An 18,462-nucleotide genomic window follows, 5' to 3' on the forward strand; every position below is an offset into this window, starting at 1 on the left:
TTGTAGAGCCTAGGCTGCTGCAAGGCAACTACTGCTACTCAACGATTTAACACTCTTTCAATTCGACTGTTTAAAGGAACCTCCTAATGCTAGTTAAGCTTTTTAGACTAAGAGGAAGCGTAACACCCTGGTCACAGGTTATACAACTTACAAGGCTGCGGTGGATCTTAGACTGCTGAGGATAAAAAACTCCTCCTTTGGTATTTGCTAAAGTTTTCACAGGAATTTGTGGAGTGCAAAGCAGAAGTAAAGGACTGTGTATGTTTACTTATCATTATGAAATCTGGTGTGCTCAGCACAAAAACTTGCAGCTCCCAACTAGCCCCCGTACAGCCCCTACTACATCAAGGGCTTAATGTATTCGAACTTTGGAATTTGAAGGATCCATTGGGGAGAATGGAGTTGCAACAATAAAAAATTATGGTCAAAACGAGCCACCTGCTCCAGCAAGTACCATTTTCTTGGTTCTCCTGCTTTAACTCAGAATATTCTTAATTCATAGACTGGAATGTTGTGATATCAGAATAGACTTTCTACCTCGGGTATCACATTGATTAAATGCCCTATCCTCTCGATATAGAAGCTCAGCTTTAACTTGAGTCAAGAACTCAAACAGAGGGTATTTAAGGACCATTGTAGCCCCCTTTAGCGTTCCATTATGCTATATTCGAACACTGGAAGATTAGACCCTCATGTAGAGAATCGAAATATCAGCCGTTTGTAAATAGTAGGATAAACCCTGTGCCTTGAAACTTCTAATGGTTCGAGCCCCGACTGCCACCATTTTGGATTTCCACCCTGCTGCAACGCCTAGGAAAAGACCTAGGTGGGCTGGCGCCAGACCGTAAATTGTGGAAGTTCACGGTGTGGTGACAGGCCAGGTGAATACCCATAGACTGTTCTTCTTGGTTATGCAAGAGTCTGGGGCATTGCCCGACTGGTTTTCCAGCCATGGCCTCTTTTTACGTAAAACTTACACAGTTAAGACCTTACTGTGATAGCCTTTTAGCCTGCCGCAAGAGGCAATGGCGACCAGGAACGGTCCCCTTTCCTCTGTTTGTCCCTAGCCTTCAACTTTAGTCTATCATGCTGAATTAAAGTTTAGTTCTCTAACCAAAGACTGCAGCGGCAGGTTTTAATTATCTATCACTGATCTGCTGAGAGCTTAGCCAGGTGACAGAAAAAATGTTGTTGTGATATCTTCCTGTAACCCTTGGACAGCTTAGCATAGAGTTATAAAACTTTTTGTTCGCGATATGTTATGAAGAATCAAGATTGAAGTAGAAATTGTAAGTGGTCCGAAGGTGTTGCAGATAAGTTCTGATCTAAAAAGGAAGGTCACAGGCAGAGTTTTTTTTTTAAACAACTGTCTACTGTTGACAGCTGTTCCTTTCTTCATTTAAGGATATGCTGGAAGACAGAAGTGTACACTGAAAAGTTCAATTCCGGGTTCTGATGAATATTAGGTACCAAACGTTTCCGGCAAGTATTCACTTCCCAGTGTAAAAAGTATTTTGCACAAAAAAACATAAACTATATTTTGGATACTTCTGTAGTTCCGAGAGGCTAAACGTCTAGTAGCTTTAAAAACCCGCATAAATTCAAGCTGGGTGGTAGGACAAGTTGTTGTTCATGTGAACGCTTTCCTAGATAACCAGGAATTCAGGGCGCTACTGAAAGCGATAGGTTCCGTTATCTCCTGTAGTTGCTGAAAGCAGGTTTTCACAAAGTTTGGACCATCGCCGAAGGCCATCCTCGGCTTAGAGTCTTATATGTGAACTGGGGAACAGTTCGTTTTTTTGGGGTAACCGATCAAAGATGTTGACCTACATTTGATCTGTGGGGCAACTGTTCAAAATGTCAAGGTAGCTGTAATGCTACAACTTTTGTTTCCACACTTGCAAGCTTAGCAGGTCGCTTCACATATGCTAGCGATCAGTGTCACTCTTTTGGCTGATTGACTGTTACTAATCTAGACCAAATATTCCCATTAAAAATCATCTCTATGATATTGTGGAAACCACAGTTTTTTGAAGAATTTTCCAGCTTTCCCTCTGGTACAGCGTTGGGTCAGGAAGAGTCAGGTTGAATTTAATTGGTTGCTGATTTAAAATATGCAAATTTTAAAGCAGTGTCACCAGGATCTATTAAGTATGTTTTAATGTAAATAAATGCATATGCGTGTGTATCGGTAGAATGTTATTTCGTGGAGTAACAGATATGTGTATATTTATATGTTTTTATTTCAGTTGATGATGCCGAACCGTGTCTTACTGTAAGTAAGGAGGGTTTCCCCCCTTTCTGTCTGTGTGAGCGATAAACAGTTTTATTAAGACTATACTTTCAGGGATCATTTCTATAGTGTTTAACTGAGGAAATGTGATTGAAAGTGTTTGGTCTTCGCTAACCACGATGAAGAATTGAAGTGTTCTCTTCTGAGCGTGAAGTGAGTGAACAGTGTTGCATTTATGTAACTGCTGTTTGCTATTGATGATCGTTCTTATTCCTATCAAGAGGATTGGAGAAAGAGTACACAATCTGAGTGGTTAGCTACTTTATAGGGTGTAAGGAAGTCTATCCGTTCTTAATTTCTTGCTTAGTTTGTTATTTTTATAGTGTGCACTTTGGTTTATTTTTATTTAGCTGTTGAGTTCATGAATACTTAGTAGAAGCTGTTGAGCTTTTTTGGACTTGTTGTTTTTGCAAGAGCTTATCTTTGAAAAGCACTTCTCACCGTCAGTTGGTATTTTGGTATGTTATTTATAAAAAAAGGTTTGTCTTTTAGAAAGTGGGGAGTGAAGAGTACTTTTTAAACGGACTGTGCGTATGAGCTATTTGTAGAGCCTAGGCTGCTGCAAGGCAACTACTGCTACTCAACGATTTAACACTCTTTCAATTCGACTGTTTAAAGAAACCTCCTAATGCTAGTTAAGCCTTTTAGACTAAGAGGAAGCGTATCACCCTGGCCACAGGTTATACAACTTACAAGGCTGCGGTGGATCTTAGACTGCTGAGGATAAAAAACTCCTCCTTTGGTATTTGCTAAAGTTTTCACAGGAATTTGTGGAGTGCAAAGCAGAAGTAAAGGACTGTGTATGTTTACTTATCATTATGAAATCTAGTGTGCTCAGCACAAAAACTTGCAGCTCCCAACTAGCCCCCGTACAGCCCCTACTACATCAAGGGCTTAATGTATTCGAACTTTGGAATTTGAAGGATCCATTGGGGAGAATGGAGTTGCAACAATAAAAAATAATGGTCAAAACGAGCCACATGCTCCAGCAAGTACCATTTTCTTGGTTCTCCTGCTTTAACTCAGAATATTCTTAATTCATAGACTGGAATGTTGTGATATCAGAATAGACTTTCTACCTCGGGTATCACATTGATTAAATGCCCTATCCTCTCGATATAGAAGCTCAGCTTTAACTTGAGTCAAGAACTCAAACAGAGGGTATTTAAGGACCATTGTAGCCCCCTTTAGCGTTCCATTATGCTATATTCGAACACTGGAAGATTAGACCCTCATGTAGAGAATCGAAATATCAGCCGTTTGTAAATAGTAGGATAAACCCTGTGCCTTGAAACTTCTAATGGTTCGAGCCCCGACTGCCACCATTTTGGATTTCCACCGTGCTGCGACGCCTAGGAAAAGACCTAGGTGGGCTGGCGCCAGACCGTAAATTGTGGAAGTTCACGGTGTGGTGACAGGCCAGGTGAATACCCATAGACTGTTCTTCTTGGTTATGCAAGAGTCTGGGGCATTGCCCGACTGGTTTTCCAGCCATGGCCTCTTTTTACGTAAAACTTACACAGTTAAGACCTTACTGTGATAGCCTTTTAGCCTGCCGCAAGAGGCAATGGCGACCAGGAACGGTCCCCTTTCCTCTGTTTGTCCCTAGCCTTCAACTTTAGTCTATCATGCTGAATTAAAGTTTAGTTCTCTAACTAAAGACTGCAGCGGCAGGTTTTAATTATCTATCACTGATCTGCTGAGAGCTTAGCCAGGTGACAGAAAAAATGCTGTTGTGATATCTTCCTGTAACCCTTGGACAGCTTAGCATAGAGTTATAAAACTTTTTGTTCGCGATATGTTATGAAGAATCAAGATTGAAGTAGAAATTGTAAGTGGTCCGAAGGTGTTGCAGATAAGTTCTGATCTAAAAAGGAAGGTCACAGGCAGAGTTTTTTTTTTAAACAACTGTCTACTGTTGACAGCTGTTCCTTTCTTCATTTAAGGATATGCTGGAAGACAGAAGTGTACACTGAAAAGTTCAATTCCGGGTTCTGATGAATATTAGGTACCAAACGTTTCCGGCAAGTATTCACTTCCCAGTGTAAAAAGTATTTTGCACAAAAAAACATAAACTATATTTTGGATACTTCTGTAGTTCCGAGAGGCTAAACGTCTAGTAGCTTTAAAAACCCGCATAAATTCAAGCTGGGTGGTAGGACAAGTTGTTGTTCATGTGAACGCTTTCCTAGATAACCAGGAATTCAGGGCGCTACTGAAAGCGATAGGTTCCGTTATCTCCTGTAGTTGCTGAAAGCAGGTTTTCACAAAGTTTGGACCATCGCCAAAGGCCATCCTCAGCTTAGAGTCTTATATGTGAACTGGGGAACAGTTCGTTTTTTTGGGGTAACCGATCAAAGATGTTGACCTACATTTGATCTGTGGGGCAACTGTTCAAAATGTCAAGGTAGCTGTAATGCTACAACTTTTGTTTCCACACTTGCAAGCTTAGCAGGTCGCTTCACATATGCTAGCGATCAGTGTCACTCTTTTGGCTGATTGACTGTTCCTAATCTAGACCAAATATTCCCATTAAAAATCATCTCTATGATATTGTGGAAACCACAATTTTTTGAAGAATTTTCCAGCTTTCCCTCTGGTACAGCGTTGGGTCAGGAAGAGTCAGGTTGAATTTAATTGGTTGCTGATTTAAAATATGCAAATTTTAAAGCAGTGTCACCAGGATCTATTAAGTATGTTTTAATGTAAATAAATGCATATGCGTGTGTATCGGTAGAATGTTATTTCGTGGAGTAACAGATATGTGTATATTTATATGTTTTTATTTCAGTTGATGATGCCGAACCGTGTCTTACTGTAAGTAAGGAGGGTTTCCCCCCTTTCTGTCTGTGTGAGCGATAAACAGTTTTATTAAGACTATACTTTCAGGGATCATTTCTATAGTTTTTAACTGAGGAAATGTGATTGAAAGTGTTTGGTCTTCGCTAACCACGATGAAGAATTGAAGTGTTCTCTTCTGAGCTTGAAGTGAGTGAACAGTGTTGCATTTATGTAACTGCTGTTTGCTATTGATGATCGTTCTTATTCCTTTCAAGAGGATTGGAGAAAGAGTACACAATCTGAGTGGTTAGCTACTTTATAGGGTGTAAGGAAGTCTATCCGTTCTTAATTTCTTGCTTAGTTTGTTATTTTTATAGTGTGCACTTTGGTTTATTTTTATTTAGCTGTTGAGTTCATGAATACTTAGTAGAAGCTGTTGAGCTTTTTTGGACTTGTGGTTTTTGCAAGAGCTTATCTTTGAAAAGCACTTCTCACCGTCAGTTGGTATTTTGGTATGTTATTTATAAAAAAAGGTTTGTCTTTTAGAAAGTGGGGCGTGAAGAGTACTTTTTAAACGGACTGTGCGTATGAGCTATTTGTAGAGCCTAGGCTGCTGCAAGGCAACTACTGCTACTCAACGATTTAACACTCTTTCAATTCGACTGTTTAAAGAAACCTCCTAATGCTAGTTAAGCCTTTTAGACTAAGAGGAAGCGTATCACCCTGGCCACAGGTTATACAACTTACAAGGCTGCGGTGGATCTTAGACTGCTGAGGATAAAAAAATCCTCCTTTGGTATTTGCTAAAGTTTTCACAGGAATTTGTGGAGTGCAAAGCAGAAGTAAAGGACTGTGTATGTTTACTTATCATTATGAAATCTAGTGTGCTCAGCACAAAAACTTGCAGCTCCCAACTAGCCCCCGTACAGCCCCTACTACATCAAGGGCTTAATGTATTCGAACTTTGGAATTTGAAGGATCCATTGGGGAGAATGGAGTTGCAACAATAAAAAAATAATGGTCAAAACGAGCCACCTGCTCCAGCAAGTACCATTTTCTTGGTTCTCCTGCTTTAACTCAGAATATTCTTAATTCATAGACTGGAATGTTGTGATATCAGAATAGACTTTCTACCTCGGGTATCACATTGATTAAATGCCCTATCCTCTCGATATAGAAGCTCAGCTTTAACTTGAGTCAAGAACTCAAACAGAGGGTATTTAAGGACCATTGTAGCCCCCTTTAGCGTTCCATTATGCTATATTCGAACACTGGAAGATTAGACCCTCATGTAGAGAATCGAAATATCAGCCGTTTGTAAATAGTAGGATAAACCCTGTGCCTTGAAACTTCTAATGGTTCGAGCCCCGACTGCCACCATTTTGGATTTCCACCGTGCTGCGACGCCTAGGAAAAGAGCTAGGTGGGCTGGCGCCAGACCGTAAATTGTGGAAGTTCACGGTGTGGTGACAGGCCAGGTGAATACCCATAGACTGTTCTTCTTGGTTATGCAAGAGTCTGGGGCATTGCCTGACTGGTTTTCCAGCCATGGCCTCTTTTTACGTAAAACTTACACAGTTAAGACCTTATTGTGATAGCCTTTTAGCCTGCCGCAAGAGGCAATGGCGACCAGGAACGGTCCCCTTTCCTCTGTTTGTCCCTAGCCTTCAACTTTAGTCTATCATGCTGAATTAAAGTTTAGTTCTCTAACCAAAGACTGCAGCGGCAGGTTTTAATTATCTATCACTGATCTGCTGAGAGCTTAGCCAGGTGACAGAAAAAATGCTGTTGTGATATCTTCCTGTAACCCTTGGACAGCTTAGCATAGAGTTATAAAACTTTTTGTTCGCGATATGTTATGAAGAATCAAGATTGAAGTAGAAATTGTAAGTGGTCCGAAGGTGTTGCAGATAAGTTCTGATCTAAAAAGGAAGGTCACAGGCAGAGTTTTTTTTTAAACAACTGTCTACTGTTGACAGTTGTTCCTTTCTTCATTTAAGGATATGCTGGAAGACAGAAGTGTACACTGAAAAGTTCAATTCCGGGTTCTGATGAATATTAGGTACCAAACGTTTCCGGCAAGTATTCACTTCCCAGTGTAAAAAGTATTTTGCACAAAAAAACATAAACTATATTTTGGATACTTCTGTAGTTCAGAGAGGCTAAACGTCTAGTAGATTTAAAAACCCGCATAAATTCAAGCTGGGTGGTAGGACAAGTTGTTGTTCATGTGAACGCTTTCCTAGATAACCAGGAATTCAGGGCGCTACTGAAAGCGATAGGTTCCGTTATCTCCTGTAGTTGCTGAAAGCAGGTTTTCACAAAGTTTGGACCATCGCCGAAGGCCATCCTCAGCTTAGAGTCTTATATGTGAACTGGGGAACAGTTCGTTTTTTTGGGGTAACCGATAAAAGATGTTGACCTACATTTGATCTGTGGGGCAACTGTTCAAAATGTCAAGGTAGCTGTAATGCTACAACTTTTGTTTCCACACTTGCAAGCTTAGCAGGTCGCTTCACATATGCTAGCGATCAGTGTCACTCTTTTGGCTGATTGACTGTTCCTAATCTAGACCAAATATTCCCATTAAAAATCATCTCTATGATATTGTGGAAACCACAGTTTTTTGAAGAATTTTCCAGCTTTCCCTCTGGTACAGCGTTGGGTCAGGAAGAGTCAGGTTGAATTTAATTGGTTGCTGATTTAAAATATGCAAATTTTAAAGCAGTGTCACCAGGATCTATTAAGTATGTTTTAATGTAAATAAATGCATATGCGTGTGTATCGGTAGAATGTTATTTCGTGGAGTAACAGATATGTGTATATTTATATGTTTTTATTTCAGTTGATGATGCCGAACCGTGTCTTACTGTAAGTAAGGAGGGTTCCCCCCTTTCTGTCTGTGTGAGCGATAAACAGTTTTATTAAGACTATACTTTCAGGGATCATTTCAATAGTTTTTAACTGAGGAAATGTGATTGAAAGTGTTTGGTCTTCGCTAACCACGATGAAGAATTGAAGTGTTCTCTTCTGAGCGTGAAGTGAGTGAACAGTGTTGCATTTATGTAGCTGCTGTTTGCTATTGATGATCGTTCTTATTCCTTTCAAGAGGATTGGAGAAAGAGTACACAATCTGAGTGGTTAGCTACTTTATAGGGTGTAAGGAAGTCTATCCGTTCTTAATTTCTTGCTTAGTTTGTTATTTTTATAGTGTGCACTTTGGTTTATTTTTATTTAGCTGTTGAGTTCATGAATACTTAGTAGAAGCTGTTGAGCTTTTTTGGACTTGTGGTTTTTTCAAGAGCTTATCTTTGAAAAGCACTTCTCACCGTCAGTTGGTATTTTGGTATGTTATTTATAAAAAAAGGTTTGTTTTTTAGAAATTTTGGGAGTGAAGAGTACTTTTTAAACGGACTGTGCGTATGAGCTATTTGTAGAGCCTAGGCTGCTGCAAGGCAACTACTGCTACTCAACGATTTAACACTCTTTCAATTCGACTGTTTAAAGAAACCTCCTAATGCTAGTTAAGCCTTTTAGACTAAGAGGAAGCGTATCACCCTGGCCACAGGTTATACAACTTACAAGGCTGCGGTGGATCTTAGACTGCTGAGGATAAAAAACTCCTCCTTTGGTATTTGCTAAAGTTTTCACAGGAATTTGTGGAGTGCAAAGCAGAAGTAAAGGACTGTGTATGTTTACTTATCATTATGAAATCTAGTGTGCTCAGCACAAAAACTTGCAGCTCCCAACTAGCCCCCATACAGCCCCTACTACATCAAGGGCTTAATGTATTCGAACTTTGGAATTTGAAGGATCCATTGGGGAGAATGGACTTGCAACAATAAAAAATAATGGTCAAAACGAGCCACCTGCTCCAGCAAGTACCATTTTCTTGGTTCTCCTGCTTTAACTCAGAATATTCTTAATTCATAGACTGGAATGTTGTGATATCAGAATAGACTTTCTACCTCGGGTATCACATTGATTAAATGCCCTATCCTCTCGATATAGAAGCTCAGCTTTAACTTGAGTCAAGAACTCAAACAGAGGGTATTTAAGGACCATTGTAGCCCCCTTTAGCGTTCCATTATGCTATATTCGAACACTGGAAGATTAGACCCTCATGTAGAGAATCGAAATATCAGCCGTTTGTAAATAGTAGGATAAACCCTGTGCCTTGAAACTTCTAATGGTTCGAGCCCCGACTGCCACCATTTTGGATTTCCACCGTGCTGCGACGCCTAGGAAAAGACCTAGGTGGGCTGGCGCCAGACCGTAAATTGTGGAAGTTCACGGTGTGGTGATAGGCCAGGTGAATACCCATAGACTGTTCTTCTTGGTTATGCAAGAGTCTGGGGCATTGCCCGACTGGTTTTCCAGCCATGGCCTCTTTTTACGTAAAACTTACACAGTTAAGACCTTACTGTGATAGCCTTTTAGCCTGCCGCAAGAGGCAATGGCGACCAGGAACGGTCCCCTTTCCTCTGTTTGTCCCTAGCCTTCAACTTTAGTCTATCATGCTGAATTAAAGTTTAGTTCTCTAACCAAAGACTGCAGCGGCAGGTTTTAATTATCTATCACTGATCTGCTGAGAGCTTAGCCAGGTGACAGAAAAAATGCTGTTGTGATATCTTCCTGTAACCCTTGGACAGCTTAGCATAGAGTTATAAAACTTTTTGTTCGCGATATGTTATGAAGAATCAAGATTGAAGTAGAAATTGTAAGTGGTCCGAAGGTGTTGCAGATAAGTTCTGATCTAAAAAGGAAGGTCACAGGCAGAGTTTTTTTTTAAACAACTGTCTACTGTTGACAGTTGTTCCTTTCTTCATTTAAGGATATGCTGGAAGACAGAAGTGTACACTGAAAAGTTCAATTCCGGGTTCTGATGAATATTAGGTACCAAACGTTTCCGGCAAGTATTCACTTCCCAGTGTAAAAAGTATTTTGCACAAAAAAACATAAACTATATTTTGGATACTTCTGTAGTTCCGAGAGGCTAAACGTCTAGTAGCTTTAAAAACCCGCATAAATTCAAGCTGGGTGGTAGGACAAGTTGTTGTTCATGTGAACGCTTTCCTAGATAACCAGGAATTCAGGGCGCTACTGAAAGCGATAGGTTCCGTTATCTCCTGTAGTTGCTGAAAGCAGGTTTTCACAAAGTTTGGACCATCGCCGAAGGCCATCCTCAGCTTAGAGTCTTATATGTGAACTGGGGAACAGTTCGTTTTTTTGGGGTAACCGATCAAAGATGTTGACCTACATTTGATCTGTGGGGCAACTGTTCAAAATGTCAAGGTAGCTGTAATGCTACAACTTTTGTTTCCACACTTGCAAGCTTAGCAGGTCGCTTCACATATGCTAGCGATCAGTGTCACTCTTTTGGCTGATTGACTGTTCCTAATCTAGACCAAATATTCCCATTAAAAATCATCTCTATGATATTGTGGAAACCACAGTTTTTTGAAGAATTTTCCAGCTTTCCCTCTGGTACAGCGTTGGGTCAGGAAGAGTCAGGTTGAATTTAATTGGTTGCTGATTTAAAATATGCAAATTTTAAAGCAGTGTCACCAGGATCTATTAAGTATGTTTTAATGTAAATAAATGCATATGCGTGTGTATCGGTAGAATGTTATTTCGTGGAGTAACAGATATGTGTATATTTATATGTTTTTATTTCAGTTGATGATGCCGAACCGTGTCTTACTGTAAGTAAGGAGGGTTTCCCCCCTTTCTGTCTGTGTGAGCGATAAACAGTTTTATTAAGACTATACTTTCAGGGATCATTTCTATAGTTTTTAACTGAGGAAAATGTGATTGAAAGTGTTTGGTCTTCGCTAACCACGATGAAGAATTGAAGTGTTCTCTTCTGAGCGTGAAGTGAGTGAACAGTGTTGCATTTATGTAGCTGCTGTTTGCTATTGATGATCGTTCTTATTCCTTTCAAAAGGATTGGAGAAAGAGTACACAATCTGAGTGGTTAGCTACTTTATAGGGTGTAAGGAAGACTACCCGTTCTTAATTTCTTGCTTAGTTTGTTATTTTTATAGTGTGCACTTTGGTTTATTTTTATTTAGCTGTTGAGTTCATGAATACTTAGTAGAAGCTGTTGAGCTTTTTTGGACTTGTGGTTTTTGCAAGAGCTTATCTTTGAAAAGCACTTCTCACCGTCAGTTGGTATTTTGGTATGTTATTTATAAAAAAAAGGTTTGTTTTTTAGAACGTGGGGAGTGAAAAGTACTTTTTAAATGGACTGTGCGTATGAGCTATTTGTAGAGCCTAGGTTGCTGCAAGGCAACTACTGCTACTCAACGATTTAACACTCTTTCAATTCGACTGTTTAAAGGAACCTCCTAATGCTAGTTAAGCCTTTTAGACTAAGAGGTCACAGGTTATACAACTTACAAGGCTGCGGTGGAACTTAGACTGCTGAGGATAAAAAACTCCTCCTTTGGTATTTGCTAAAGTTTTCACAGGAATTTGTGGAGTGGAAAGCAGAAGTAAAGGACTGTGTATGTTTACTTATCATTATGAAATCTAGTGTGCTCAGCACAAAAACTTGCAGCTCCCAACTAGCCCCCGTACAGCCCTTAGTACATCAAGGGCTTAATGAATTCGAACTTTGGAATTTGAAGGATCCATTGGGGAGAATGGAGTTGCAACAATAAAAAATAATGGTCAAAACGAGCCACCTGCTCCAGCAAGTATCATTTTCTTGGTTCTCCTGCTTTAACTCAGAATATTCTTAATTCATAGACTGGAATGTTGTGATATCAGAATAGACTTTCTACCTCGGGTATCACATTGATTAAATGCCCTATCCTCTCGATATAGAAGCTCAGCTTTAACTTGAGTCAAGAACTCAAACAGAGGGTATTTAAGGACCATTGTAGCCCCCTTTAGCGTTCCATTATGCTATATTCGAACACTGGAAGATTAGACCCTCATGTAGAGAATCGAAATATCAGCCGTTTGTAAATAGTAGGATAAACCCTGTGCCTTGAAACTTCTAATGGTTCGAGCCCCGACTGCCACCATTTTGGATTTCCACCGTGCTGCGACGCCTAGGAAAAGACCTAGGTGGGCTGGCGCCAGACCGTAAATTGTGGAAGTTCACGGTGTGGTGACAGGCCAGGTGAATACCCATAGACTGTTCTTCTTGGTTATGCAAGAGTCTGGGGCATTGCCCGACTGTTTTTCCAGCCATGGCCTCTTTTTACGTAAAACTTACACAGTTAAGACCTTACTGTGATAGCCTTTTAGCCTGCCGCAAGAGGCAGGCTAAAAGGCCTTTCCTCTGTTTGTCCCTATCCTTCAACTTTAGTCTATCATGCTGAATTAAAGTTTAGTTCTCTAACCAAAGACTGCAGCGGCAGGTTTTAATTATCTATCACTGATCTGCTGAGAGCTTAGCCAGGTGACAGAAAAAATGCTGTTGTGATATCTTCCTGTAACCCTTGGACAGCTTAGCATAGAGTTATAAAACTTTTTGTCACGATATGTTATGAAGAATCAAGATTGAAGTAGAAATTGTAAGTGGTCCGAAGGTGTTGCAGATAAGTTCTGATCTAAAAAGGAAGGTCACAGGCAGAGGTTTTTTTTTAAACAACTGTCTACTGTTGACAGCTGTTCCTTTCTTCATTTAAGGATATGCTGGAAGACAGAAGTGTACACTGAAAAGTTCAATTCCGGGTTCTGATGAATATTAGGTACCAAACGTTTCCGGCAAGTATTCACTTCCCAGTGTAAAAAGTATTTTGCACAAAAAAACATAAACTATATTTTGGATACTTCTGTAGTTCCGAGAGGCTAAACGTCTAGTAGCTTTAAAAACCCGCATAAATTCAAGCTGGGTGGTAGGACAAGTTGTTGTTCATGTGAACGCTTTCCTAGATAACCAGGAATTCAGGGCGCTACTGAAAGCGATAGGTTCCGTTATCTCCTGTAGTTGCTGAAAGCAGGTTTTCACAAAGTTTGGACCATCGCCGAAGGCCATCCTCAGCTTAGAGTCTTATATGTGAACTGGGGAACAGTTCGTTATTTTGGGGTAACCGATCAAAGATGTTGACCTACATTTGATCTGTGGGGCAACTGTTCAAAATGTCAAGGTAGCTGTAATGCTACAACTTTTGTTTCCACACTTGCAAGCTTAGCAGGTCGCTTCACATATGCTAGCGATCAGTGTCACTCTTTTGGCTGATTGACTGTTCCTAATCTAGACCAAATATTCCCATTAAAAATCATCTCTATGATATTGTGGAAACCACAGTTTTTTGAAGAATTTTCCAGCTTTCCCTCTGGTACAGCGTTGGGTCAGGAAGAGTCAGGTTGAATTTAATTGGTTGCTGATTTAAAATATGCAAATTTTAAAGCAGTGTCACCAGGATCTATTAAGTATGTTTTAATGTAAATAAATGCATATGCGTGTGTATCGGTAGAATGTTATTTCGTGGAGTAACAGATATGTTTATATTTATATGTTTTTATTTCAGTTGATGATGCCGAACCGTGTCTTACTGTAAGTAAGGAGGGTTTCCCCCCTTTCTGTCTGTGTGAGCGATAAACAGTTTTATTAAGACTATATTTTCAGGGGTCATTTCTATAGTTTTTAACTGAGGAAATGTGATTGAAAGTGTTTGGTCTTCGCTAACCACGATGAAGAATTGAAGTGTTCTCTTCTGAGCGTGAAGTGAGTGAACAGTGTTGCATTTATGTAGCTGCTGTTTGCTATTGATAATCGTTCTTATTCCTTTCAAGAGGATTGGAGAAAGAGTACACAATCTGAGTGGTTAGCTACTTTATAGGGTGTAAGGAAGTCTACCCGTTCTTAATTTCTTGCTTAGTTTGTTATTTTTATAGTGTGCACTTTGGTTTATTTTTATTTAGCTGTTGAGTTCATGAATACTTAGTAGAAGCTGTTGAGCTTTTTTGGACTTGTGGTTTTTGCAAGAGCTTATCTTTGAAAAGCACTTCTCACCGTCAGTTGGTATTTTGGTATGTTATTTATAAAAAAAGGTTTGTTTTTTAGAACCTGGGGAGTGAAGAGTACTTTTTAAATGGACTGTGCGTATGAGCTATTTGTAGAGCCTAGGCTGCTGCAAGGCAACTACTGCTACTCAACGATTTAACACTCTTTCAATTCGACTGTTTAAAGGAACCTCCTAATGCTAGTTAAGCTTTTTAGACTAAGAGGAAGCGTAACACCCTGGTCACAGGTTATACAACTTACAAGGCTGCGGTGGATCTTAGACTGCTGAGGATAAAAAACTCCTCCTTTGGTATTTGCTAAAGTTTTCACAGGAATTTGTGGAGTGCAAAGCAGAAGTAAAGGACTGTGTATGTTTACTTATCATTATGAAATCTGGTGTGCTCAGCACAAAAACTTGCAGCTCCCAACTAGCCCCCGTACAGCCCCTACTACATCAAGGGCTTAATGTATTCGAACTTTGGAATTTGAAGGATCCATTGGGGAGAATGGAGTTGCAACAATAAAAAATTATGGTCAAAACGAGCCACCTGCTCCAGCAAGTACCATTTTCTTGGTTCTCCTGCTTTAACTCAGAATATTCTTAATTCATAGACTGGAATGTTGTGATATCAGAATAGACTTTCTACCTCGGGTATCACATTGATTAAATGCCCTATCCTCTCGATATAGAAGCTCAGCTTTAACTTGAGTCAAGAACTCAAACAGAGGGTATTTAAGGACCATTGTAGCCCCCTTTAGCGTTCCATTATGCTATATTCGAACACTGGAAGATTAGACCCTCATGTAGAGAATCGAAATATCAGCCGTTTGTAAATAGTAGGATAAACCCTGTGCCTTGAAACTTCTAATGGTTCGAGCCCCGACTGCCACCATTTTGGATTTCCACCCTGCTGCAACGCCTAGGAAAAGACCTAGGTGGGCTGGCGCCAGACCGTAAATTGTGGAAGTTCACGGTGTGGTGACAGGCCAGGTGAATACCCATAGACTGTTCTTCTTGGTTATGCAAGAGTCTGGGGCATTGCCCGACTGGTTTTCCAGCCATGGCCTCTTTTTACGTAAAACTTACACAGTTAAGACCTTACTGTGATAGCCTTTTAGCCTGCCGCAAGAGGCAATGGCGACCAGGAACGGTCCCCTTTCCTCTGTTTGTCCCTAGCCTTCAACTTTAGTCTATCATGCTGAATTAAAGTTTAGTTCTCTAACCAAAGACTGCAGCGGCAGGTTTTAATTATCTATCACTGATCTGCTGAGAGCTTAGCCAGGTGACAGAAAAAATGTTGTTGTGATATCTTCCTGTAACCCTTGGACAGCTTAGCATAGAGTTATAAAACTTTTTGTTCGCGATATGTTATGAAGAATCAAGATTGAAGTAGAAATTGTAAGTGGTCCGAAGGTGTTGCAGATAAGTTCTGATCTAAAAAGGAAGGTCACAGGCAGAGTTTTTTTTTTAAACAACTGTCTACTGTTGACAGCTGTTCCTTTCTTCATTTAAGGATATGCTGGAAGACAGAAGTGTACACTGAAAAGTTCAATTCCGGGTTCTGATGAATATTAGGTACCAAACGTTTCCGGCAAGTATTCACTTCCCAGTGTAAAAAGTATTTTGCACAAAAAAACATAAACTATATTTTGGATACTTCTGTAGTTCCGAGAGGCTAAACGTCTAGTAGCTTTAAAAACCCGCATAAATTCAAGCTGGGTGGTAGGACAAGTTGTTGTTCATGTGAACGCTTTCCTAGATAACCAGGAATTCAGGGCGCTACTGAAAGCGATAGGTTCCGTTATCTCCTGTAGTTGCTGAAAGCAGGTTTTCACAAAGTTTGGACCATCGCCGAAGGCCATCCTCGGCTTAGAGTCTTATATGTGAACTGGGGAACAGTTCGTTTTTTTGGGGTAACCGATCAAAGATGTTGACCTACATTTGATCTGTGGGGCAACTGTTCAAAATGTCAAGGTAGCTGTAATGCTACAACTTTTGTTTCCACACTTGCAAGCTTAGCAGGTCGCTTCACATATGCTAGCGATCAGTGTCACTCTTTTGGCTGATTGACTGTTACTAATCTAGACCAAATATTCCCATTAAAAATCATCTCTATGATATTGTGGAAACCACAGTTTTTTGAAGAATTTTCCAGCTTTCCCTCTGGTACAGCGTTGGGTCAGGAAGAGTCAGGTTGAATTTAATTGGTTGCTGATTTAAAATATGCAAATTTTAAAGCAGTGTCACCAGGATCTATTAAGTATGTTTTAATGTAAATAAATGCATATGCGTGTGTATCGGTAGAATGTTATTTCGTGGAGTAACAGATATGTGTATATTTATATGTTTTTATTTCAGTTGATGATGCCGAACCGTGTCTTACTGTAAGTAAGGAGGGTTTCCCCCCTTTCTGTCTGTGTGAGCGATAAACAGTTTTATTAAGACTATACTTTCAGGGATCATTTCTATAGTGTTTAACTGAGGAAATGTGATTGAAAGTGTTTGGTCTTCGCTAACCACGATGAAGAATTGAAGTGTTCTCTTCTGAGCGTGAAGTGAGTGAACAGTGTTGCATTTATGTAACTGCTGTTTGCTATTGATGATCGTTCTTATTCCTATCAAGAGGATTGGAGAAAGAGTACACAATCTGAGTGGTTAGCTACTTTATAGGGTGTAAGGAAGTCTATCCGTTCTTAATTTCTTGCTTAGTTTGTTATTTTTATAGTGTGCACTTTGGTTTATTTTTATTTAGCTGTTGAGTTCATGAATACTTAGTAGAAGCTGTTGAGCTTTTTTGGACTTGTTGTTTTTGCAAGAGCTTATCTTTGAAAAGCACTTCTCACCGTCAGTTGGTATTTTGGTATGTTATTTATAAAAAAAGGTTTGTCTTTTAGAAAGTGGGGAGTGAAGAGTACTTTTTAAACGGACTGTGCGTATGAGCTATTTGTAGAGCCTAGGCTGCTGCAAGGCAACTACTGCTACTCAACGATTTAACACTCTTTCAATTCGACTGTTTAAAGAAACCTCCTAATGCTAGTTAAGCCTTTTAGACTAAGAGGAAGCGTATCACCCTGGCCACAGGTTATACAACTTACAAGGCTGCGGTGGATCTTAGACTGCTGAGGATAAAAAACTCCTCCTTTGGTATTTGCTAAAGTTTTCACAGGAATTTGTGGAGTGCAAAGCAGAAGTAAAGGACTGTGTATGTTTACTTATCATTATGAAATCTAGTGTGCTCAGCACAAAAACTTGCAGCTCCCAACTAGCCCCCGTACAGCCCCTACTACATCAAGGGCTTAATGTATTCGAACTTTGGAATTTGAAGGATCCATTGGGGAGAATGGAGTTGCAACAATAAAAAATAATGGTCAAAACGAGCCACATGCTCCAGCAAGTACCATTTTCTTGGTTCTCCTGCTTTAACTCAGAATATTCTTAATTCATAGACTGGAATGTTGTGATATCAGAATAGACTTTCTACCTCGGGTATCACATTGATTAAATGCCCTATCCTCTCGATATAGAAGCTCAGCTTTAACTTGAGTCAAGAACTCAAACAGAGGGTATTTAAGGACCATTGTAGCCCCCTTTAGCGTTCCATTATGCTATATTCGAACACTGGAAGATTAGACCCTCATGTAGAGAATCGAAATATCAGCCGTTTGTAAATAGTAGGATAAACCCTGTGCCTTGAAACTTCTAATGGTTCGAGCCCCGACTGCCACCATTTTGGATTTCCACCGTGCTGCGACGCCTAGGAAAAGACCTAGGTGGGCTGGCGCCAGACCGTAAATTGTGGAAGTTCACGGTGTGGTGACAGGCCAGGTGAATACCCATAGACTGTTCTTCTTGGTTATGCAAGAGTCTGGGGCATTGCCCGACTGGTTTTCCAGCCATGGCCTCTTTTTACGTAAAACTTACACAGTTAAGACCTTACTGTGATAGCCTTTTAGCCTGCCGCAAGAGGCAATGGCGACCAGGAACGGTCCCCTTTCCTCTGTTTGTCCCTAGCCTTCAACTTTAGTCTATCATGCTGAATTAAAGTTTAGTTCTCTAACTAAAGACTGCAGCGGCAGGTTTTAATTATCTATCACTGATCTGCTGAGAGCTTAGCCAGGTGACAGAAAAAATGCTGTTGTGATATCTTCCTGTAACCCTTGGACAGCTTAGCATAGAGTTATAAAACTTTTTGTTCGCGATATGTTATGAAGAATCAAGATTGAAGTAGAAATTGTAAGTGGTCCGAAGGTGTTGCAGATAAGTTCTGATCTAAAATGGAAGGTCACAGGCAGAGTTTTTTTTTTAAACAACTGTCTACTGTTGACAGCTGTTCCTTTCTTCATTTAAGGATATGCTGGAAGACAGAAGTGTACACTGAAAAGTTCAATTCCGGGTTCTGATGAATATTAGGTACCAAACGTT

The 18,462-nt window shown here is 40.0% G+C and overlaps 6 non-coding genes across 6 annotated transcripts; all 6 read left to right on the plus strand.

The window, feature by feature from the left end:
* Positions 1 to 2,331: 2,331 nt before the first annotated feature.
* Positions 2,332 to 2,547, plus strand: LOC147730134 (small nucleolar RNA U3). The gene has a single exon (XR_015309063.1). It is a non-coding gene; the product is annotated as a small nucleolar RNA U3 (small nucleolar RNA).
* Positions 2,548 to 5,166: 2,619 nt separating this feature from the next.
* On the plus strand, positions 5,167 to 5,382 carry LOC147730135 (small nucleolar RNA U3). Its single transcript, XR_015309125.1, has one exon. It is a non-coding gene; the product is annotated as a small nucleolar RNA U3 (small nucleolar RNA).
* A 2,618-nt stretch (positions 5,383 to 8,000) lies between these two features.
* On the plus strand, positions 8,001 to 8,216 carry LOC147730136 (small nucleolar RNA U3). The gene has a single exon (XR_015309160.1). It is a non-coding gene; the product is annotated as a small nucleolar RNA U3 (small nucleolar RNA).
* Positions 8,217 to 10,835: 2,619 nt separating this feature from the next.
* On the plus strand, positions 10,836 to 11,052 carry LOC147730137 (small nucleolar RNA U3). The gene has a single exon (XR_015309076.1). It is a non-coding gene; the product is annotated as a small nucleolar RNA U3 (small nucleolar RNA).
* Positions 11,053 to 13,645: 2,593 nt separating this feature from the next.
* Positions 13,646 to 13,861, plus strand: LOC147730138 (small nucleolar RNA U3). The gene has a single exon (XR_015308781.1). It is a non-coding gene; the product is annotated as a small nucleolar RNA U3 (small nucleolar RNA).
* A 2,619-nt stretch (positions 13,862 to 16,480) lies between these two features.
* LOC147730139 (small nucleolar RNA U3) lies at positions 16,481 to 16,696 on the plus strand. The gene has a single exon (XR_015309064.1). It is a non-coding gene; the product is annotated as a small nucleolar RNA U3 (small nucleolar RNA).
* Positions 16,697 to 18,462: the final 1,766 nt, after the last annotated feature.

The sequence above is a fragment of the Lissotriton vulgaris genome, chromosome 2_1, assembly GCF_964263255.1.
Source record: "Lissotriton vulgaris chromosome 2_1, aLisVul1.2, whole genome shotgun sequence".
NCBI classification, from domain to species: Eukaryota; Metazoa; Chordata; class Amphibia; order Caudata; family Salamandridae; genus Lissotriton; species Lissotriton vulgaris.